At 43.6% G+C, this 25,483-nt stretch overlaps 1 protein-coding gene across 1 annotated transcript in view; it reads right to left on the bottom strand.

Annotated features, from left to right (window-relative positions):
- Positions 1 to 1,920: 1,920 nt before the first annotated feature.
- LOC139766861 (uncharacterized) overlaps positions 1,921 to 25,483 on the bottom strand; it is a 53,803-nt gene continuing 30,240 nt past the window's right edge. Inside the window, exons 3-4 of the mRNA XM_071695848.1 lie at positions 20,057 to 20,322; positions 1,921 to 4,245 (exon numbers count right to left, since the gene is read on the bottom strand). The gene's annotated coding sequence lies outside the window, so the exon portion shown is untranslated. The remainder of the gene's footprint in view (positions 4,246 to 20,056; positions 20,323 to 25,483) is intronic.

Genomic DNA, 25,483 nt, shown 5'->3' with positions numbered 1-25,483 from the left:
GTGTAGAGGTGTCTCACGATACAGCCCACCACAGTATAGAGGTGTCTCATAATACAGCCCACCACAGTATAGAGGTGTCTCATGATACAGCCCACCACAGTGTAGAGGTGTCTCATGATACAGCCCACCACAGTGTAGAGGTGTCTCACGATACAGCCCGCCACAGTGTAGAGGTGTCTCATGATACAGCCCACCACAGTATAGAGGTGTCTCATGATACAGCCCACCTTAGCCTGGCCACATCTTGATGCATCCTGTCCAAAAACCCGTTGTACATGTACAGCGAGGTCTTCTGAACAAAATTGACCTAGATATCTCAGTGTCAGACATATGCACACATTCCCACTGTATACACAAAGTGAAGGCTGTTCATCGAGTGTCACACACACACACACACACACACACACACACCCACACACATATATTAAAGGGATGGTACCCCTTGAGTGTTAAATTGTCTCCCTGCACATTACATATATTGTCACACAAAACATATAAACATGTCTGCCGGGGCCAACTGTACAGGAAGACTGCTAAGAGGGACTAATCTAGTTTTAATGATGCGTCTCACTTTATTATCATTTGCCAAAACGGGAAAGTTTTCCGAATGGTTTAGAAATATCCGACTTTCACAGACTTCAAGTTTGCTTAGGGAATTGTAGTGCGAGTTTTATGTTTACTATGCATGTGTCTGGATATTTTCCTATTAAGTACAGTAAATAGTTGTATTTCAGGTGTACTGGTACGCTGATAAATCGATATGTTCCACAGATACTTCACTCCATAAATATGTGTTACTTGTAAAAAATTATACATTTGATAACTTCAGAATTCATATCTCCTTTGAGATTTTATCTTTGAACGTATCAAGTAATCAAATTTAAAAGGTACGTTATGTAGACACACAAGGACAAATTTAACGTAATGATATTTTTTTCATTTGATTTAATTTGAAGATTTAGTAAGTGTTCGTTAATTTGTTCATTTCTATCATGATTTCCATGAGAGAATTTATAGACTGAATGTTCAGACCATCATCAGACGCTCACTCAGGGCATCTTGTGGCACACCTGGTACTGACCTGCTCCATCTCACGACCTCCTGGACTTCTCAGTTCTAGATGAACTGTGACCAAGCTGGAAACACCGTCAAGTGGGTCTCGAGCCAGCGATCATATAGTTAGGCGGCGAATTTTACTTCCAGGCATTGTTCTTGAGTATTCATTAACCAAAAAAATCTGTATGTGATGTGCTCGATCACGACCATAAAGCTATGATACATTTCGACATGACCTTCAAGGGTTGCGTCATCATACCCAAGAGTTTTATCATCAAGTTCATGTCGTCCAACAACCACAACAATGACAAGGCTCAAACTGAGATACTGAGGTAATTTATCGAGATCAACGACCCAAAGTGCAACACCCACTCTCACTTAGATTTTTCAAAGTACGCATTTTACATAATTTCCAGGCGCTCTTGTTGTCAGGTTTTCAATTACTTTCTAGATTTATTTAATCAGACTTCACGACTTCCCAGTTGTCATCGCTATCGAGTTACTTTTGTCATCATTCTGGAACTTTTAATCCAGCATTTACCACATCTACTCCACTAACTGACTTGTGATCTATATCTGACAGTCCTGACCTAATCTCAAAGTGCCACTGCTATATATATATATATATATATATATATATATATATATATATATATATATATATATATATATATATATATATAAGAAATCGCACTTCAGCAGGATTTCATACAATTTTATTCAGCGTAATTTTCTAGGCATGTGGCACATGTATAGATGAATCACATGTTAAATAAAATTATATGAATTACTAAAGTGCGATTTCACCTTCATGACTTTCATCACGGATCAGTGTGATCATCATTATCTATCTATCTATCTATCTATCTATCTATCTATCTATCTATCTATATATATATATATATATATATATATATATATATATATATATATATATATATATATATATATATATATATATATATATATCAATTCGAATGAATCATGTATTGTTACAAATTTTTTTCATCACAAAAGCTGGTAATTGAGTGATGTGTAGAAAGGTTACATTTAAATTTCTTTACTTTTAACGTAATCCACCAGGTCAATGATAAACAAATTTTGTCACACTGACCGAAAATGATATATGCCAGCTGAATGAATGATTAACCAAATGATGACGATGACAGCAATTGCGGATCAATAACTGTGTCAGGCAAACTAAATTTGGAAGAAAGCCGACAGACAGACGCATTGGGCTTACGCAGGTAGACATATAGATATGTACCTCTCGCCTATATACTGCACCATACGCTGTCTAACACGACGAAGTTTATTGTGATAGAAATAGTTGGATCATCTATGTTATTTTCTGTATCACCGAATGTTCTCTACGCTAATAATCATGATATTTGCTAAGGAAAAGTAAAGTTGCCAGCAATCCATCTCGACAAGCCGGGGTAAAAGAGTTTCCTTACTACTTTGTTAGTTGCTGAAATAATGTGCAAACGTTTCCGGTGTGACGCATTCTGAAGTAGTTTCCAATTTTCAATATCTAACCTACGGAATGGAAATTCAATCGAACCTTAAGATACACCAATTCGAGACTTACGAAACATATGGTATATAAACTTGAGCAGTACTTTAGAAGTATTGCAATTCTAAACCGTCAACATTTCAATATATAACTGGAATCAACATGTAACATTTGGTATTCTTGGTGATTTTGAATACTGTACTGTGACTCTTCAGATTTGTATATTTCCAAATCATGAGTTATTTCCTGTTGTGACAGTTTAGTAGTGAGTTTAATTTTCATTTAATACGGGAAAGACGACCTAAGGGACCTGAACCTAGGACACAGAACATCCTGTACTGTGACATATGACATCCGTCACAGACAACCTGAATACTTAAACTGCTTCGGTAATGAAGGAAATGCAGTGATGACTTTGAAGCAACTGCTGTATCTTATATATATATATATATATATATATATATATATATATATATATATATATATATATATATATATATATATATATATATATATATATATATATATATATTTCTTTTTCTTTCACACTATTCGCCATTTCCCGCGTTAGCGAGGTAGCGTTAAGAACAGAGGACTGAGCCTTTGAGGAAATATCCTCACCTGGCCCCCTTCTCTGTTCTTTCTTTTGGAAAAAAAAAAAAAAACGAGAGGGGAGGATTTCCAGCCCCCCGCTCCCTCCCTTTTTAGTCGCCTTCTACGACACGCAGGGAATACGTGGGAAGTATTCTTTCTCCCCTATCCCCAGGGATCATATATATATATATATATATATATATATATATATATATATATATATATATATATATATATATATATATATAACATAGAGGGAATATCCAGTAAATTAATTCCATGGCGTGTTTAGCGAATATGGATTTTGGCTTGCTGGTGGTGCATGAGCAGCCGACGGCCATGAAATCCACCAACAGAGATACGGACATAACTAGCACACGGGGCCTCGGGGACTGAGGAGAAAGTATCACAGACAGGTTTACACAGAAATTAACACCTACACTCATATACAGTGAAGACAGCAAAAAATGTCTATCAAGTGTATGTTAGAAAAAATAGAAAAACAAAGAGGTTTAATAAAAGTGATATAAAAAAGTTCAACCTGCTTTGTTTTTACTTATTTTCTAATAAGATTTTCTGGATACACTGCCGCCTCTGTATGGAATATATACAAAGAAAACGATTGTGTTAAGGTATTGAAGGTATGAACCTACTTACTTTTACCGTATTTTTTCCTCTATACCAAAGTATTTTGTGCACAATTTCACTACCTCGTATCTACAAAAATCCTTGTAGGGATATATATATATATATATATATATATATATATATATATATATATATATATATATATATATATATATATATATATATATATATATATATATATATATATATATATGCAAGGCAGGGTTCATAATGCTTGGGAAGACCAATATGATGAGGGCCTGCCATTATAGGCAACATTGTTCTCGTTTCTACTTCACCTTCAGCTTACGTCTCCTCGCTGTTCCGCTTTCCATCTTTGATTGCCTCATTTTCTTTATCCTTGGTTCTGTTTCCATGTTAAGTCTCTCCAGGTCCTTTTATGATCATCCTTGTTCCTCACGTCACCAACTAAGCACCCAGTCCATTGTATTCTGCAATATAAGAAAGTTAATCTCTCTCTCTCTCTCTCTCTCTCTCTCTCTCTCTCTCTCTCTCTCTCTCTCTCTCTCTCTCTCTCTCTCTCTCTCATGAATAGGAGAGGAGGGTGGGTGAGTAGTTCCCGGTGAGGGTGGGCCTGCAGCAGAGGTGTGTGATGTCATCATGGCTACTCACCTTGTTTATGGATGGGGTGGTAAGGGAGGAGAATGCGAGGGTTTTTGGAGTTAAGTGTAGGTCTGCATGTTGTGGATCAGGGAGGTGAGTCACTTACTGTTTGCTGATGACACTATTACAATTGACTTCTCTGTTATGACATGGACTCTTGAAATTCATAGCCTATATTTTTCTATCTTTTTCAGAATAGAGAATTTCTCTTTTTTCAAATGCATTTTTTGCAAATAATCCATTTTCTCTCTTACATTAAGATAATGAACATAGATATATCTATCTGTAGCTAAATTTTCATTTATAAGCTATTCAGCGTTTGGCTTCATATAAATGTTCAATGATAAAAATTTGGATAACCAACAAACAACACTATAAATATTTGTCTAATTTCTTGCTTATTCTTTGGTTGTTTATTGCATGTTTTAAAATCTTTTGGTAACTAAATATTTAAATGAATTACATCAAATATAATGATGTACAAAGGAAATTAATTATTGACAAAAAGAATCATCTTAAGCAATTCTTACTTAAAAAAAATAATTGTATCTCAGACATGGAGACGACAACAGGGTAACGTGCCTCACACTAGCAAATCTCATAAATATCAGTAAAACATGAAATGTTTTGGTAGACTCAACAAATTATCAAATTCAGGAAAATATGAATACAAAAATACTGGTCATATTCTACGCGATATATATATATATACATATATATATATATATATATATATATATATATATATATATATATATATTTTTTTTTTTTTTTTTTTTTTTTTTTATACTTTGTCGCTGTCTCCCGCGTTTGCGAGGTAGCGCAAGGAAACAGACGAAAGAAATGGCCCAACCCCCCCCATACACATGTACATACACACGTCCACACACGCAAATATACATACCTACACAGCCTTCCATGGTTTACCCCAGACGCTTCACATGCCTTGATTCAATCCACTGACATCACGTCAACCCCTGTATACCACATCGCTCCAATTCACTCTATTCCTTGCCCTCCTTTCACCCTCCTGCATGTTCAGGCCCCGATCACACAAAATCCTTTTCACTCCATCTTTCCACCTCCAATTTGGTCTCCCTCTTCTCCTCGTTCCCTCCACCTCCGACACATATATCCTCTTGGTCAATCTTTCCTCACTCATTCTCTCCATGTGCCCAAACCATTTCAAAACACCCTCTTCTGCTCTCTCAACCACGCTCTTTTTATTTCCACACATCTCTCTTACCCTTACGTTACTTACTCGATCAAACCACCTCACACCACACATTGTCCTCAAACATCTCATTTCCAGCACATCCATCCTCCTGCGCACAACTCTATCCATAGCCCACGCCTCGCAACCATACAACATTGTTGGAACTACTATTCCTTCAAACATACCCATTTTTGCTTTCCGGGATAATGTTCTCGACTTCCACACATTTTTCAAGGCTCCCAAAATTTTCGCCCCCTCCCCCACCCTATGATCCACTTCCGCTTCCATGGTTCCATCCGCTGACAGATCCACTCCCAGAAAGAGGGGCAAGTATGAAGTCTGTTGGGGATGAGAGAGCTTGGGAAGTGAGTCAGTTGTTGTTCGCTGATGATACAGCGCTGGTGGCGGATTCATGTGAGAAACTGCAGAAGCTGGTGACGGAGTTTGGTAAAGTGTGTGGAAGAAGAAAGTTAAGAGTAAATGTCAATAAGAGCAAGGTTATTAGGTACAGTAGGGTTGAGGGTCAAGTCATTTGGGAGGTGAGTTTGAATGGTGAGAGGCTGGAGGAAGTGAAGTGTTTTAGATATCTGGGAGTGGATCTGTCAGCGGATGGAACCATGGAAGCGGAAGTGGATCATAGGGTGGGGGAGGGGGCGAAAATTTTGGGAGCCTTGAAAAATGTGTGGAAGTCGAGAACATTATCCCGGAAAGCAAAATATATATATATATATATATATATATATATATATATATATACTTAATCACCGTTTCAAGCGTTAGCAAAGGCAGCGCAAGGAAACAGACGAAAGAATGGCCCAACCCACCCACATACGCATGTATATACATAAACGCCCACACACGTGCATATACATACCTATACATTTCAAAGTATACATTCATACACATACACAGACATATACATATATACACATGTGCATATTCAAACTTACTGCCTTCATCCATTCTCGTCGCCACCCCGCCACACATGAATAGCATCCTCCCCGCGAGGTAGCGTTAGGAAAAGACAAAAAAAGCCACATTCGTCCACACTCAGTCTCTAGCTGTCATGTGTAATGCATTGAAACCACATCTCCCTTTCCACATCCAGGCCCCACAAAACTTTCCATGGTTTACCCCAGACGCTTCACGCCCTGGTTAAGTCCAATGACAGCACGTCGACCCCGGTATGCCACATCATTCCAATTCACTCTATTCCTTGCACGCCTTTCACCCTCCTGTATGTTCAGGCCCCGATCGCTCAAAATCTTTTTCACTCCATCCTTCCACCTCCAATTTGGTCTCCCACTTCTCATTCCCTCCACGTCTGACACATATATCCTCTTTGTCAATCATTCCTCACTCATTCTCCCCATGTGACCAAACTATTTCAACAGAACCTCTTCTGCTCTCTCAACCACACTCTTTTCATTTCCACACATCTCTCTTACCCTTTCATTACTTACTCGATCAAACCACCTCACACCACATATTGTCCTCAAACATTTTATTTCCAACACATCCACCCTACTCCGCACAACCCTATTTATAGCCCACGCCTCGCAACCATATAAACATTGTTGGAACCACTATTCCTTCAAACATAACCACTTTTGCTTTCCGAGATAATGTTCTCGCCTTCCACACATTCTTCAACGCTCCCAGAAGTTTCGCACCCTCCCCCACCCTGTGACTCACTTCCGCTTCCATGGTTTCATTCACTGCCAAATCCACTTCCAGATATCTAAAACACTTCACTTCCTCCAGTTTTTCTCCATTCAAACTTACCTCCCAATTAACTTGTCCCTCAACCCTACTGTACCTAATAACCTTGCTCTTATTCACATTTACTGTCAGCTTTCTTCTTTCTCACACTTTACCAAATTCAGCTACCAACTTCTGCAATTTCCTACCCGAATCAGCCACCAGCGCTGTGTCATCAGCGAACAACAAGTGACTCACTTCCCAAGCCTTCTCATTCACAACAGACTGCATACTTGCCCCTCTCCAAAACTCTTGCATTCACCTCCCCAACCACCCCATCCATAAACTAATTAAACAACCAAGAGAGACATCACGCACCCCTGCCGCAAACCGACGTTCATTAGGAATCAATCACTTTCCTCTCTTCCTACTCCTACACATGCCTTACATCTTGATAAAAACATTTCACTGCTTCTAGCAACTTACCTTCCACACCATGTACTCTTAATACCTTTCACAGAGCATCTCTATCACCTCTATCATATGCCTTCTCCAGATTCATAAATGCTACATACAAATCCATTTGCTTTTCTAAGTATTTCTCACACACATTCTTCAAAGCAAACACCTGATCCACACATCCTCTACCACTTCAGAAACCACACTGCTCTTCCCCAGTCTGATTCTGTACATGCCTTCACCCTCTCAATCAATACCCTCCCATATAATTTCCCAGGAATACTCAACAAACTTATACCTCTGTAATCTGAACACTCACCTTTATCCCCTTTGCCTTTATACAATAGCACTATTCATGCATTCCGCCAATCCTCAGGCACTTCACCATGATCCATAAGTACACTGAATATCCTTAACAATCAATCAATAACACAGTCACCCCTCTTTTTTTCATTTTATAAATTCCACTGCAATACCATCCAAACCCGCCGCCTTGCCGGTTTTCATCTTCCGCAAAGCCTCTCACTTCGCACACCACCTCGACCAAAACAGCCTATATCTGCCACTCTATCATCATACACATTCAACAAACATTCAAAATACTCACTCCATCTCCTTCTCACATCACCACTACTTGTTATCACCTCCCCATTAGCCTCCTTCACCGATGTTCCCATTTGTTCCCTTGTCTTACGCACTTTATTTACCTCCTTCCAAAACATCTTTTTATTCTCCCTAAAATTTAATGATACTCCCTCACCCCAACTCTCAATTGCCCTCTTTTTTCACCTCTCGCACCTTTTTCTTGACCTGACTTTCTTTTATACATCTTCCAGTCATTTGCACTATTTCCCTGCAAAAATCGTCCAAACGCCTCTCTCTTCTCTTTCACTACCAAAGATACTACTTCATCCCACCACTCACTACCCTTTCTAATCTGTTCTCCTCCCACCTTTCTCATGCTACATGCATCTTTTGCTCAAGCCATCACTGCTTCCCTAAATACATCCCATTCCTCACCAACTCCCCTTACGTCATTAGCTCGCACCTTGTGCTACTCTACACTCAATATATAGTTTTGGAAAGAGGGGCAAGTATGAAGTCTGTTGGGGATGAGAGAGCTTGGGAAGTGAGTCAGTTGTTGTTCGCTGATGATACAGCGCTGGTGGCTGATTCATGTGAGAAACTGCAGAAGCTGGTGACTGAGTTTGGTAGTGTGAAAGAAGAAAGTTAAGAGTAAATGTGAATAAGAGCAAGGTTATTAGGTACAGTAGGGTTGAGGGTCAAGTCAATTGGGAGGTGAGTTTGAATGGAGAAAAACTGGAGGAAGTGAAGTGTTTTAGATATCTGGGAGTGGATCTGGCAGCGGATGGAACCATGGAAGCGGAAGTGGATCATAGGGTGGGGGAGGGGGCGAAAATTCTGGGAGCCTTGAAGAATGTGTGGAAGTCGAGAACATTATCTCGGAAAGCAAAAATGGGTATGTTTGAAGGAATAGTGGTTCCAACAATGTTGTATGGTTGCGAGGCGTGGGCAATGGATAGAGTTGTGCGCAGGAGGATGATGTGCTGGAAATGAGATGTGTGAGGACAATGTGTGGTGTGAGGTGGTTTGATCGAGTAAGTAACGTAAGGGTAAGAGAGATGTGTGGAAATAAAAAGAGCGTGGTTGAGAGAGCAGAAGAGGGTGTTTTGAAATGGTTTGGGCACATGGAGAGAATGAGTGAGGAAAGATTGACCAAGAGGATATATGTGTCGGAGGTGGAGGGAACGAGGAGAAGAGGGAGACCAAATTGGAGGTGGAAAGATGGAGTGAAAAAGATTTTGTGTGATCGGGGCCTGGACATGCAGGAGGGTGAAAGGAGGGCAAGGAATAGAGTGAATTGGAGCGATATGGTATACCGGGGTTGACGTGCTGTCAGTGGATTGAATCAAGGCATGTGAAGCGACTGGGGTAAACCATGGAAAGCTGTGTAGGTATGTATATTTGCGTGTGTGGACGTATGTATATACATGTGTATGGGGGGGTTGGGCCATTTCTTTCGTCTGTTTCCTTAGGCTACCTCGCAAACGCGGGAGACAGCGGCAAAAAAAAAAAAAAAAAAAAAAAAAAAAAAAAAATATATATATATATATATATATATATATATATATATATATATATATATATATATATATATATATATATATATATATATATATATATATTTCTTTTCTTTCCCGTTCCTTCTTTTGGAAAATTGAAAAAAAAAAAAAGAGGGGAGGATTTCCAGGCCCCCGCTCCTCCCCTTTTAGTCGCCTTCTACGACACGCAGGGAATACGTGGGAAGTATTCTTTCTACCCTATCCCCAGGGATCATATATATATATATATATATATATATATATATATATATATATATATATATATATATATATATATATATATATATATATATATATTCTTTCTTTCAAACTATTCGCCATTTCCCGCATTAGCAAGGTAGCGTTAAGAACAGAGGACTGGGCCTCTGAGGGAATATCCTCACCTGGCCTCGTTCTCTGATTATATTTTGAGATTGTTACATATGTTTTTTTTTTTTTTTTTTTTTTTTTTTTTTTCCAAAAGAAGGAACAGAGAATTGGGCCAGGTGAGGGTATTCCCTCAAGGCCCAGTCCTCTGTTCTTAACGCTACCTCGCTGGTGCGGGAGGTGGCGGGTGGTTTGAAAGTTACATATGTTTCATATGTGTGTGTTTTTCGCATAATGCCACTTTTCATTTAAATATAGTTTGAAAATAATGATAATTAGACATGTTTTCATGCTAACTCTGGATATTCAACCATACATTTGGCTAAGTTGACATAGATGTAACATTGTATCTCTTACACGATGGGAATTCCCTGTCGGTCAAATGTTGAGCGTGGGTGTACATGTACTGAGGGAATGATATGCTAACTTGACAGCAGCAGCGATATGTTCATAACGTAGTGATGTATAGTGAACTGTGTTCATCACCATCTTAAACAAACGCAAGGTTTATATCATGGCACTAATGATAAGAATACCACCGCAAGGCCATGTTTGCTGTGCTACCTCTCTGTACCATGTTTGCTGTACCACCTCTCTGTATCATGTTTGCTGTACCACCTCTCTGTATCATGTTTGCTGTGCTACCTCTCTGTTCCATGTTTGCTGTACCACCTCTCTGTACCATGTTTGCTGATCCACCTCTCCGTACCATGTTTGCTGTGCCACCTCTCTGTACCATGTTTGCTGTGCCACCTCTCTGTACCATGTTTGCTGATCCACCTCTCTGTACCATGTTTGCTGTGCCACCTCTCTGTACCATGTTTGCTGTGCCACCTCTCTGTGCCATGTTTGCTGATCCACCTCTCTGTACCATGTTTGCTGTGCTACCTCTCTGTACCATGTTTGCTGATCCACCTCTCTGTACCATGTTTGCTGTGCCACCTCTCTGTACCACGTTTGCTGTGCCACCTCTCTGTACCATGTTTGCTGTGCCACCTCTCTGTACCATGTTTGCTGTGCTACCTCTCTGTATCATGTTTGCTGATCCACCTCTCTGTACCATGTTTGCTGTACCACCTCTCTGTACCATGTTTGCTGTGCCACCTCTCTGTACCATGTTTGCTGTGCCATCTCTATATACCATGTTTGCTGATCCACCTCTCTGTACCATGTTTGCTGATCCACCTCTCTGTACCATGTTTGCTGATCCACCTCTCTGTACCATGTTTGCTGTGCCACTTCTCTGTACCATGTTTGCTGTGCCACCTCTCTGTACCATGTTTGCTGATCCACCTCTCTGTACCATGTTTGCTGATCCACCTCTCTGTACCACGTTTGCTGTGCCACCTCTCTGTACCATGTTTGCTGTGCCACCTCTCTGTATCATGTTTGCCGTGCCACCTCTCTGTACCGTGTTTGCTGTGCCACCTCTCTGTGCCATGTTTGCTGATCCACCTCTCTGTACCATTTTTGCTGTGCCACCTCTCTATACCATGTTTGCTGATCCACCTCTCTGTACCATGTTTGCTGTGCCACCTCTCTGTGCCATGTTTGCTGGTCCACCTCTCTGTACTGTGTTTGCTGTGCCATCTCTCTGTACCATGTTTGCTGTGCCACCTCTCTGTACCATGTTTGCTGTGCCACTTCTCTGTACCATGTTTGCTGTGCCACCTCTCTGTACCATGTTTGCTGTGCCACCTCTCTGTACCATGTTTGTTGTGCCACTTCTCTGTACCATGTTTGCTGTGCCACCTCTCTGTACCATGTTTGCTGTGCCATCTCTCTGTATCATGTTTGCTGTGCCACCTCTCTGTACCATGTTTGCTGTGCCACTTCTCTGTACCATGTTTGCTGTGCCACCTCTCTGTACCATGTTTGCTGTACCACTTCTCTGTACCATGTTTGATATGCCATCTCTCTGTACCATGTTTGCTGTGCCACCTCTCTGTACCATGTTTGCTGTGCCACTTCTCTGTACCATGTTTGCTGATCCACCTCTCTGTACCATGTTTGCTGTGCCACCTCTCTGTACCATGTTTGTTGTGCCACTTCTCTGTACCATGTTTGCTGTGCCACCTCTCTGTACCATGTTTGCTGTGCCATCTCTCTGTACCATGTTTGCTGTGCCACCTCTCTGTACCATGTTTGCTGTGCCACCTCTCTGTACCATATTTGCTGTGCCACCTCTCTGTACCATGTTTGCTGTGCCACCTCTCTGTACCATGTTTGCTGTGCCATCTCTCTGTATCGTGACGTCTCTCTTTCTATAATTGTTTCTGTTTTTGTGGTTGCTACAGACCATTACTGCCTCACCTGGCTCCCGCATGGTGAACCTTCCTTAACGGTTTCCTTCTCATGCTATGGACTGATCCGGGACACATGTGACGTATCGTTACGTCAGCGGCTAAGAAATGAATGACGTCACGGGAGAAGTAATAATATTAGTCGTTTAGTGATGACGTCTGTTGTCAGGGATGACGTCATTAGAAAGGTATAGAATGAAGTCATGATATACGGAAACCGTCACTGGTGTGTGAGAGACATCTTTACACATATACTTAATAATTCAGTCAAGCTGGTCTAGTTAGCACATGAGGTCGTTAAGCTAGTGTAGTGAGGTCGTTAAGCTGGTCTAGTGAGGTCGTTAATGATGTGTGAACCATTAAAGGTTCTAGACAAGTAAGTTACCAAGTATAACCTCGATATAGCATTATCCTTACATCATCAGCGCCTGTCTGTCTATCTTCTCCTCACACTCCGCGATAATTAGTTTCCATTAATTGATAACCAGTTAATTAATTGTGTCTGGCAGGCATGGATGAGGACACATCGCTGTCTCCAGCTTACACGTAGTAGGTACCATCACCACCTTCCTCCTGCTGCTGGTGGTAGGTACACATTACTCTCCACAACATACCCCACACATTACTCTCCACAACCCCCACAACATACCCCACACATTACTCTCCACAACATACCCCACACATTACTCTCCACAACCCCACACAACATACCCCACACATTACTCTCCACAACATACCCCACACATTACTCTCCACAACCCCACACAACATACCCCACACATTACTCTCCACAACCCCCACAACATACCCCCACACATACTCCACAACCCCCACAACATACCCACACATTCTCTCCACAACCCCCACAACATACCCCACACATTACTCTCCACAACCCCCACAACATACCCCACACATTACTCTCCACAACCCCCACAACATACCCCACACATTACTCTCCACAACCCCCACAACAAACCCCACACATTACTCTCCACAACCCCCCACAACATACCCCACACATTACTCTCCACAACCCCCACAACATACCCCACACATTACTCTCCACAACCCCCACAACATACCCCACACATTACTCTCCACAACCCCCACAACATACCCCACACATTACTCTCCACAACCCCCCACAACATACCCCACACATTACTCTCCACAACCCCCCACAACATACCCCACACATTACTCTCCACAACCCCCACAACATACCCCACACATTACTCTCCACAACCCCCACAACATACCCCACACATTACTCTCCACAACCCCCCACAACATACCCCACACATTACTCTCCACAACCCCCCACAACATACCCCACACATTACTCTCCACAACCCCCCACAACATACCCCACACATTACTCTCCACAACCCCCACAACATACCCCACACATTACTCTCCACAACCCCCCACAACATACCCCACACATTACTCTCCACAACCCCACACAACATACCCCACACATTACTCTCCACAACCCCCACAACATACCCCACACATTACTCTCCACAACCCCCACAACATACCCCACACATTACTCTCCACAACCCCCACAACATACCCCACACATTACTCTCCACAACCCCACACAACATACCCCACACATTACTCTCCACAACCCCCACAACATACCCCACACATTACTCTCCACAACCCCCACAACATACCCCACACATTACTCTCCACAACCCCCACAACATACCCCACACATTACTCTCCACAACCCCCACAACATACCCCACACATTACTCTCCACAACCCCCACAACATACCCCACACATTACTCTCCACAACCCCCACAACATACCCCACACATTACTCTCCACAACCCCCACAACATACCCCACACATTACTCTCCACAACCCCCACAACATACCCCACACATTACTCTCCACAACCCCCACAACATACCCACACATTACTCTCCACAACCCCCACAACATACCCCACACATTACTCTCCACAACCCCCACAACATACCCCACACATTACTCTCCACACCCCCACAACATACCCCACACATTACTCTCCACAACCCACACAACATACCCCACACATTACTCTCACACACCCCCACAACATACCCATACATTACTCTCCAAACCCCACAACATACCCACACATTACTCTTCACAACCCCCACAACATACTCCAACACATACTCTCTACAACCCCACAACATACCCACACATTACTTCCACAACCCCCCACAACATACCCACACATATTACTCTCCAAACACAACCCCCTCCAACACATATTACCCACACATTACTCTCCACAACCCCACAACATACCCCACACATTACTCTCCACAACCCCAAACACATACCCCACACATTACTCTCCACAACCCCAACAACATACCCCACACATTACTCTCCACAACCCCACAACATACCCCACACATTACTCTCCACAACCCCCACAACTTACCCCAACACATTACTCTCCCCACAACTCCCACAACATACCCCACACATTACTCTCCACAACCCCCACAACATACCCCACACATTACTCTCCACAACCCCTACAACATACTCCATACATTACTCTCCACAACCCTCACAACATACCCCACACATTACTCTCCACAACCCCCACAACATACTCCATACATTACTCTCCACAACCCCTCACAATATACCCCACACATTACTCTCCACAACCCCAACAACATACCCCACACATTACTCTCCACAACCCCCACAACATACCCCAAACATTACTCTCCACAACCCCTACAACATACTCCATACATTACTCTCCACAACCCCAACAACAACCCCACACATTACTCTCCACAACCCCCACAACATACCCCACACATTACTCTCCACAACCCCCACAACATACTCCATACATTACTCTCCACAAATCCACACAATATACCCCACACATTACTCTCCACAACCCCCACAACATACCCCACACATTACTCTCCACAACCCCCACAACATACTCCATACATTACTCTCCACAACCCCTCACAATATACCCCACACATTACCCTCCACAACCCCAACAACATACCCCACACATTACTCTCTACAACCCCCCAAAACATACCCCACACATTACTCTCCACAACCCCCACAACATACCCCCCACATTACTCTCCACAACTCCCACAACATATTCCACACATTACTCTCCACAACCCCCACAACATACCCCACACATTGCTCTCCACAACCCCCACAACATACCCCACACATTACTCTCCACAACTCCTACAACATACACCACACATTACTCTCCACAACCCCACAACATATTCCACACATAACTCTCCACAACCCTCCACAACATACCCCACACATTACTCTCCACAACCCCCCACAACATACCCGACACATTACTCTCCATAGCCCCTTAAAACATACCCCACGCATTACTCTCCACAACCCCCTACAACATACCCCACACATTACTCTCCACACCCCCACAACATATCCCACACATTACTCTCCACAACCCCACACAACATACCCAACATATTACTCAACACATCCCCCACAATATACCATACATATTACTCTCCAGAACCCCCACAACATATCCCACACATTACTCTCCACAACCCCCACAATATACCCCACACATTACTCTCCACAACCCCCACAATATACCCCACACATTACTCTCCACAACCCCATACAACATGCCCCACACATTACTCTCCACAACCCCCATAACGTACCCCACACATTACTCTCTACAACCCCCACAACATACCCCACACATTACTCTCCTCAGCACCCCACAACATACCCCACACATTACTCTCCACAACACAACATACCCCACACATTACTCCCCACAACTCCAACAACATACCCCACACATTACTCTCCACAACGCCCCACAACATATACCCCACACATTACTCTCCATAGCCCCCCACAACATACCCCACACATTACTCTCCATAGCCCCCACAACATACCCCACACATTACTTTCCACACCCCCACAACATACCCCACACATTACTCTCCACTACCCCACACAACATACCCCACACATTACTCAACACATCCCCCCACAATATACTCCATACATTACTCTCCATAACCCCCACAACATACCCTACACATTACTCTTTGCAACCCCCACAACATACTCCACACATTACTCTCTACAAGCCCCATAACATACCTCACACATTACTGTCCACAACCCCCACAACATACCCACATATTACTCTCCACAACCCCCATAACATATTGCACACATTACTCTGCACAACCCCAACAACATACCCCACACATTACTCTCTACAACCCCAAACATCATACCCCACGCATTACTCTGCACAACCCCAACAACATACCCCACACATTACTCTCCACAACCCCACAATATACCCCCACACATTACTCTCCACAACCCTCCACAACATACCCCAAACATTACTCTCCACAACTCCCACAACATACCCCACACAGTACTCTCCACAACACCACACAACATACCCCACACATTACTCTCCACAACCCCCACTTCATACTCCACACATCACTCTCCACAACTTTCACACATTACTCTCCACAACCCCCACAACATACCCCACACATTACTCTCCACAGCCCCCACAACTTACACCACACATTACTCTTCACAACCTCCCATAACATACCCCACACATTACTCTCAACAACCCCCACAGCATACCCCACACAGTACTCTCCACAACCCCACACAACATACCCCACACATTACTCTCCACAATCCCCCACAATATACCCCACACATTACTCTCCACAACCCGCACAACATTCCTCACACATTACTCTCCACAACCCCCACAACATACCTCACACTTTACTCTCCACGACTCCCACAACATACCCCACACATTACTCTCCACAACCCCCACAATATACCCCACACATTACTCTCCACAACCCCCACAACATTTCCCCCACATTACTCTCCACAACCCCCACAACATACCTCACACTTTACTCTCCACAACTCCCACAACATACCCCACACATTACTCTCCACAACCCCCCACAATATACCCCACACATTACTCTCCACAACTCCCACAACATTCCCCACACATTACTCTCCACAACCCCCACAACATACCTCACACTTTACTCTCCACAACTCCCACAACATACCCCACATATTACTCTCCACAGCCCCCACAACATACCCCACACATTACTCTCCACAACCCCCACAACATACCCCACACATTACTCTCCACAATCCCCCACAATATACCCCACACATTACTCTCCACAACCCCCACAATATACCCCACACATTACTCTCCACAACCCCCCACAATATACCCCACACATTACTCTCCACAACCCCCACAATATACCCCACACATTACTCTCCACAACCCCCCCACAACATACCCCACACATTACTCTTCACAACCCCACACAACATTCCCCACACATTACTCTCCACAACCCCCACAACATACCTCACACTTTACTTTGCACAACTCCCACAACATACCCCACACATTACTCTCCACAACCCCACACAACATACCCCACACATTACTCTCCACATCCCCCACAATATACCCCACACATTGCTCTCCACAACCCCACACAACATACCCCACACATTACTCTGCCCAACCCCCACAACATACCCCACACATTACTCTCCACAACCCCACACAACATACCCCACACATTACTCTCCACAACCGCCTCAGCATACCCCACACATTACTCTCCACAACCCCACACAACATACCCCCACACATTTCTCTCCACAACCCCCACTACATATCCCACACATTACTCTCCACAACCCCCACAACATAACCCACACATTAGTCTCCACAACCCCACTCAACAAACCCCACACAGTACTCTCCATAAACCCCCACAACATACTCCACACATTACTCTCCACAACCCCCTACAACATACCCCACACATTACTCTCCACAACCCCCGCAACTTACCCCACACATAACTCCACATCCCCACAATATACCCCACACATAACTCTCCACAACCCCCACAACATACCCCACACATTACTCTCCACAACCCCACACAACATACCCTACATAGTACTCTCTACAAACTCCCACAACATACCCCACACATTACTCTCCACAACCCCATACAACATACCCCACACATTACTCTCCACAACCCCACACAGCATACCGCACACATTACTCTCCACAACCCCCACAATATACCCCACACATAACTCTCCACAACCCCCACAACATACCCCACACATTACTCTCCACAACCCCCACAACACACCCCACACATTACTCTCCTCAACCCCCACAACATACCCCACACATTACTCTCCACAACCCCCACAACATACCCCACACATAACTCAACCCCACACATAACTCTCCACAACCCTCACAACATACCCCACACATTACTCTCCACAACCCACACAACATACCCCACACATTACTCTCCACAACCCCACACAACATACCCCACACATTACTCTCCACCCCCCCCCCCCCCCCACAACATACCCAACACATTACTCTCCACAACCCCACACAACATATTCCACACATAACTCTCCACAACCCCACAAGATACCCCACACATTATTCTTCACAACCCCACACAACATACCCCACACATTACTCTCCACAACCCCACACAACATACCCCACACATTACTCTCCACAACCCCCCACAACATACCCCACACATTACTCTCCACAACCCCACACAACATACCCCACACATTACTCTCCACAACCCCACACAACATACTCCACACATTACTCTCCACAACCCCCACAACATACCCCACACATTACTCTCCACAACCCCCACAACATACCCCACACATTACTCTCCACAACCCCCACAACATACCCCAAACATTAGTCTCCACAACCTTCCACAACACAACCCAGACATTACCCTCCACAACACAACCCAGACATTACCCTCCACAACCCAGCCCAGACAGATGGTGGGAGAATGTAATCAGTGATGGGTAGGATATGAGATGTTTGTGGAGCAGGAGGTGAATATGAGAACCAACTTGTTAGTCCAGCAATAAAACCACAATACATGGTCGGTAAGTTCTTCATCACTTGAAAACTTAAGAAAGAAGTTATGATGATGACAAGAGTGGCCAAGGGGAAATACACGAGAAGTTAGTGTATGATAATGCTGGGCTTCATATCTTAATGATACTATTGCATTTGGCATTATGAAGCTTTAACTGTGGTGGAGGAGACCTGAACTGTGGCGGGTGGTGGGGAAACCTGTCGGTAGCAACTTATGGAAACTTTGGTGTCTTGATTCGGTGTCTGTCATATTGCTGTTCGTCGTGTTATGTGTGTATGTGTGTGTGTGTGTGTGTGTGTGTGTGTGTGTGTGTGTGTGTGTGTGTGTGTGTGTGTGTGTCGTCCCTCCCTCCTACACCATCTTACCTCACAGATGTAGTGCTGCTGCTGCTGCTGCTCCTGCTGCCTCACCCTCCATCTTGCCTGGTCCGGACACATGGGGATGTGAACGTCGAAGGTAAAGTAGACGTGAACGTGGGCGGCCGTCTGTTGCCTGGGGTGGGTGGGTGGGTGGGTGGGCTGGGGGTTGGGGGTTGGGGGAGGCTCAGCCAGGGGCATCCCAGGTAGTGGCACAAGGATCTGCTACTCAGGAAGCCTCCCTCCCAGTCTTACCAGGCTGCCGACTCATCTTTCTGACGGAGAAAAAAAACAAACTTGTTAATGTTGATTAATGGCTGACCTGCACGACCCCACCTGAACCTTGATATGCAGGTGTGCTAGTTATGTTATGAACATATTCTTCATAGCACCAGAACAAATGTTATGATGTCTCTAAAGGTGCCCAATGACTTTTATCTCCCTATATATATATATAGGGAGCTGTGGTTTCGGGTATTATTACGCGTCAGCTAGAGACTGAGTGTGAACGAATGGGGCCTTTGTTGTTTTTTCCTAGCGCTACCTCGCACACATGAGGGGGGAGGGGGAAGGTATTCCATGTGTGGCGAGGTGGCGATGGGAATGAATAAAGGCAGACAGTATGAATTATGTACATGTGTATATATGCATATGTCTGTGTGTGTATATATATGTGTACATTGAGGTGTATAGGTATGTATATTTGCGTGTGTGGACGTGTATGTATATACATGTGTATGGGTGTGGGTTGGGCCATTTCTTTCGCCTGTTTCCTTGCGCTACCTCGCAAACGCGGGAGACAGCGACAAAGCAAAATAAATATGGATGGTATTGCAGTGGAATTTATTAAAAAAAGGGGGTGACTGTATTGTTGACTGGTTGGTAAGGTTATTTAATGTATGTATGATTCATGGTGAGGTGCCTGAGGATTGGCGGAATGCGTGCATAGTGCCATTGTACAAAGGCAAAGGGGATAAGAGTGAGTGCTCAAATTACAGAGGTATAAGTTTGTTGAGTATTCATGGTAAATTATATGGAAGGGTATTGATTGAGAGGGTGAAGGCATGTACAGAGCATCAGATTGGGAAAGAGCAGTGTGGTTTCAGAAGTGGTAGAGGATGTGTGGATCAGGTGTTTGCTTTGAAGAATGTATGTGAGAAATACTTAGAAAAGCAAATGGATTTGTATTTAGCATTTATGGATCTGGAGAAGGCATATGATAGAGTTGATAGAGATGCTCTGTGGAAGGTACTAAGAATATATGGTGTGGGAGGCAAGTTGTTAGAAGCAGTGAAAAGTTTTTATCGAGGATGTAAGGCATGTGTACGTGTAGGAAGAGAGGAAAGTGATTGGTTCTCAGTGAATGTAGGTTTGCGGCAGGGGTGTGTGATGTCTCCATGGTTGTTTAATTTGTTTATGGATGGGGTTGTTAGGGAGGTGAATGCAAGAGTTTTGGAAAGAGGGGCAAGTATGAAGTCTGTTGGGGATGAGAGAGCTTGGGAAGTGAGTCAGTTGTTGTTCGCTGATGATACAGCGCTGGTGGCTGATTCATGTGAGAAACTGCAGAAGCTGGTGACTGAGTTTGGTAAAGTGTGTGAAAGAAGAAAGTTAAGAGTAAATGTGAATAAGAGCAAGGTTATTTAGTACAGTAGGGTTGATGGTCAAGTCAATTGGGAGGTAAGTTTGAATGGAGAAAATCTGGAGGAAGTGAAGTGTTTTAGATATCTGGGAGTGGATCTGGCAGCGGATGGAACCATAGAAGCGGAAGTGGATCATAGGGTGGGGTAGGGGGCGAAAATCCTGGGAGCCTTGAAGAATGTGTGGAAGTCGAGAACATTATCTCCGAAAGCAAAAATGGGTATGCTTGAAGGAATAGTGGTTCCAACAATGTTGTATGGTTGCGAGGCGTGGGCTATGGATAGAGTAGTGCGCAGGAGGGTGGACGTGCTGGAAATGAGATGTTTGAGGACAATATGTGGTGTGAGGTGGTTTGATCGAGTAAGTAATGTAAGGGTAAGAGAGAGGTGTGGAAATAAGAAGAGCGTGGTTGAGAGAGCAGAAGAGGGTGTTTTGAAATGGTTTGGGCACATGGAGAGAATGAGTGAGGAAAGATTGACCAAGAGGATATATGTGTCGGAGGTGGAGGGAACGAGAAGTGGGAGACCAAATTGGAGGTGGAAAGATGGTGTGAAAAAGATTTTGAGGGATCGGGGTCTGAACATGCAGGAGGGTGAAAGGCGGGCAAGGAATAGAGTGAATTGGATCGATGTGGTATACCGGGGTCGACGTGCTGTCAATGGATTGAATCAGGGCATGTGAAGCGTCTGGGGTAAACCATGGAAAGTTGTGTGGGGCCTGGATGTGGAAAGGGAGCTGTGGTTTCAGGCATTATTGCATGACAGCTAGAGACTGAGCGTGAACGAATGGGGCCTTTGTTGTCTTTTTCTAGCGCTACCTCGCACACATGAGGGGGGAGGGGGAGATGAGAATGAATAAAGGCAGACGGTGTGAATTGTGTGCATGTGTATATATGTATATGTCTGTGTGTGTATATATATGTGTACATTGAGATGTATGGGTATGTATATTTGCGTGTGGGGACGTGTATGTATATACATGTGTATGGGTGTGGGTTGGGCCATTTCTTTCGTCTGTTTCCTTGCGCTACCTCGCAAAAGCGGGAGACAGCGACAAAGCACACACACACACACACACACACACACACATATATATATATATATATATATATATATATATATATATATATATATATATATATATATATATATATATATGTATATTGGAAAGGATCACAATATTGCGCATGATCAAGATATTCCTATGAGTCCACGGGGAAAATGAAACACGAAAAGTTCCCAAGTGCACTTTCGTGTAATAATCACATCATCAGGGCAGACACAAGAGAGACGAAGCTAGGACGCCATTTGGTAAACATGTTTACCAAATGGCGTCCTAGCTTCGTCTCTTCGATATATATCAACTGACTGTTATATTTCTCTCCCTTGATGATGCGATTATTACACGAAAGTGCACTTGGAAACTTATCGTGTTTCATTTTCCCCGTGGACTCATAGGAATACCTTGATTACGCGCAATATTGTGATCCTTTCCAATATATATGTGTATATATATATATATATATATATATATATATATATATATATATATATTTTTTTTTTTATTATACTTTGTCGCTGTCTCCCGCGTTTGCGAGGTAGCGCAAGGAAACAGACGAAAGAAATGGCCCAACCCCCCCCCCCCCCATACACATGTATATACATACGTCCACACACGCAAATATACATACCTACACAGCCTTCCATGGCTCACCCCAGACGCTTCACATGCCCTGCTTCAATCCACTGACAGCACGTCAACCCCGGTATACCACATCGCTCCAATTCACTCTATTCCTTGCCCTCCTTTCACCCTCCTGCATGTTCAGGCCCCGATCACACAAAATCTTTTTCACTCCATCTTTCCACCTCCAATTTGGTCTCCCTCTTCTCCTTGTTCCCTCCACCTCCGACACATATATCCTCTTGGTCAATCTTTCCTCACTCATCCTCTCCATGTGCCCAAACCACTTCAAAACACCCTCTTCTGCTCTCTCAACCACGCTCTTTCTATTTCCACACATCTCTCTTACCCTTACGTTACTCACTCGATCAAACCACCTCACACCACACATTGTCCTCAAACATCTCATTTCCAGCACATCCATCCTCCTGCGCACAACTCTATCCATAGCCCACGCCTCGCAACCATACAACATTGTTGGAACCACTATTCTTCAAACATACCCATTTTTGCTTTCCGAGATAATGTTCTCGACTTCCACACATTCTTCAAGGCCCCCAGGATTTTCGCCCCCTCCCCCACCCTATGATCCACTTCCGCTTCCATGGTTCCATTCGCTGCCAGATCCACTCCCAGATATCTAAAACACTTCACTTCCTCCAGTTTTTCTCCATTCAAACTCACCTCCCAATTGACTTGACCCTCAACCCTACTGTACCTAATAACCTTGCTCTTATTCACATTTACTCTTAACTTTCTTCTTCCACACACTTTTCCAAACTCAGTCACCAGCTTCTGCAGTTTCTCACATGAATCAGCCACCAGCGCTGTATCATCAGCGAACAACAACTGACTCACTTCCCAAGCTCTCTCATCCCCAACAGACTTCATACTTGCCCCTCTTTCCAAAACTCTTGCATTTACCTCCCTAACAACCCCATCCATAAACAAATTAAACAACCATGGAGACATCACACACCCCTGCCGCAAACCTACATTCACTGAGAACCAATCACTTTCCTCTCTTCCTACACGTACACATGCCTTACATCCTCGATAAAAACTTTTCACTGCTTCTAACAACTTTCCTCCCACACCATATATTCTTAATACCTTCCACAGAGCATCTCTATCAACTCTATCATATGCCTTCTCCAGATCCATAAATGCTACATACAAATCCATTTGCTTTTCTAAGTATTTCTCACATACATTCTTCAAAGCAAACACCTGATCCACACATCCTCTACCACTTCTGAAACCACACAGCTCTTCCCCAATCTGATGCTCTGTACATGCCTTCACCCTCTCAATCAATACCCTCCCATATAATTTACCAGGAATACTCAACAAACTTATACCTCTGTAATTTGAGCACTCACTCTTATCGCCTTTGCCTTTGTACAGTGGCACCATGCACGCATTCCGCCAATCCTCAGGCACCTCACAATGAGTCATACATACATTAAATAACCTTACCAACCAGTCAACAATACAGTCACCCCCTTTTTTAATAAATTCCACTGCAATACCATCCAAACCTGCTGCCTTGCCGGCTTTCATCTTCCGCAAAGCTTTCACTACCTCTTCTCTGTTTACCAAATCATTTTCCCTAACCCTCTCACTTTGCACACCACCTCGACCAAAAAACCCTATATCTGCCACTCTATCATCAAACACATTCAACAAACCTTCGAAATACTCACTCCATCTCCTTCTCACATCACCACTACTTGTTATCACCTCCCCACTTGCGCCCTTCACCGAAGTTCCCATTTGGTCCCTTGTCTTACGCACTTTATTTACCAGCGGGGGGCCAGAAATACTCCCCTCCTTGTATTAACTTTCTAAAATGGGAAACAGAAGAAGGAGTCACGCGGGGAGTGCTCATCCTCCTCGAAGGCTCAGAGTGGGGTGCCTAAATGTGTGTGGATGTAACCAAGATGTGAAAAAAGGAGAGATAGGTAGTATGTTTGAGGAAAGGAACCTGGATGTTTTGGCTCTGAGTGAAACGAAGCTCAAGGGTAAAGGGGAAGAGTGGTTTGGGAATGTCTGGGGAGTAAAGTCAGGGGTTAGTGAGAGGACAAGAGCAAGGGAAGGAGTAGCAATACTCCT

The sequence above is a fragment of the Panulirus ornatus genome, chromosome 58 (genome assembly GCF_036320965.1).
Source record: "Panulirus ornatus isolate Po-2019 chromosome 58, ASM3632096v1, whole genome shotgun sequence".
NCBI classification, from domain to species: domain Eukaryota; kingdom Metazoa; phylum Arthropoda; class Malacostraca; order Decapoda; family Palinuridae; genus Panulirus; species Panulirus ornatus.
The sequence above is the reverse complement of the archived record's forward strand: the minus strand, read 5'-3'. Positions and strand labels throughout refer to the sequence as shown.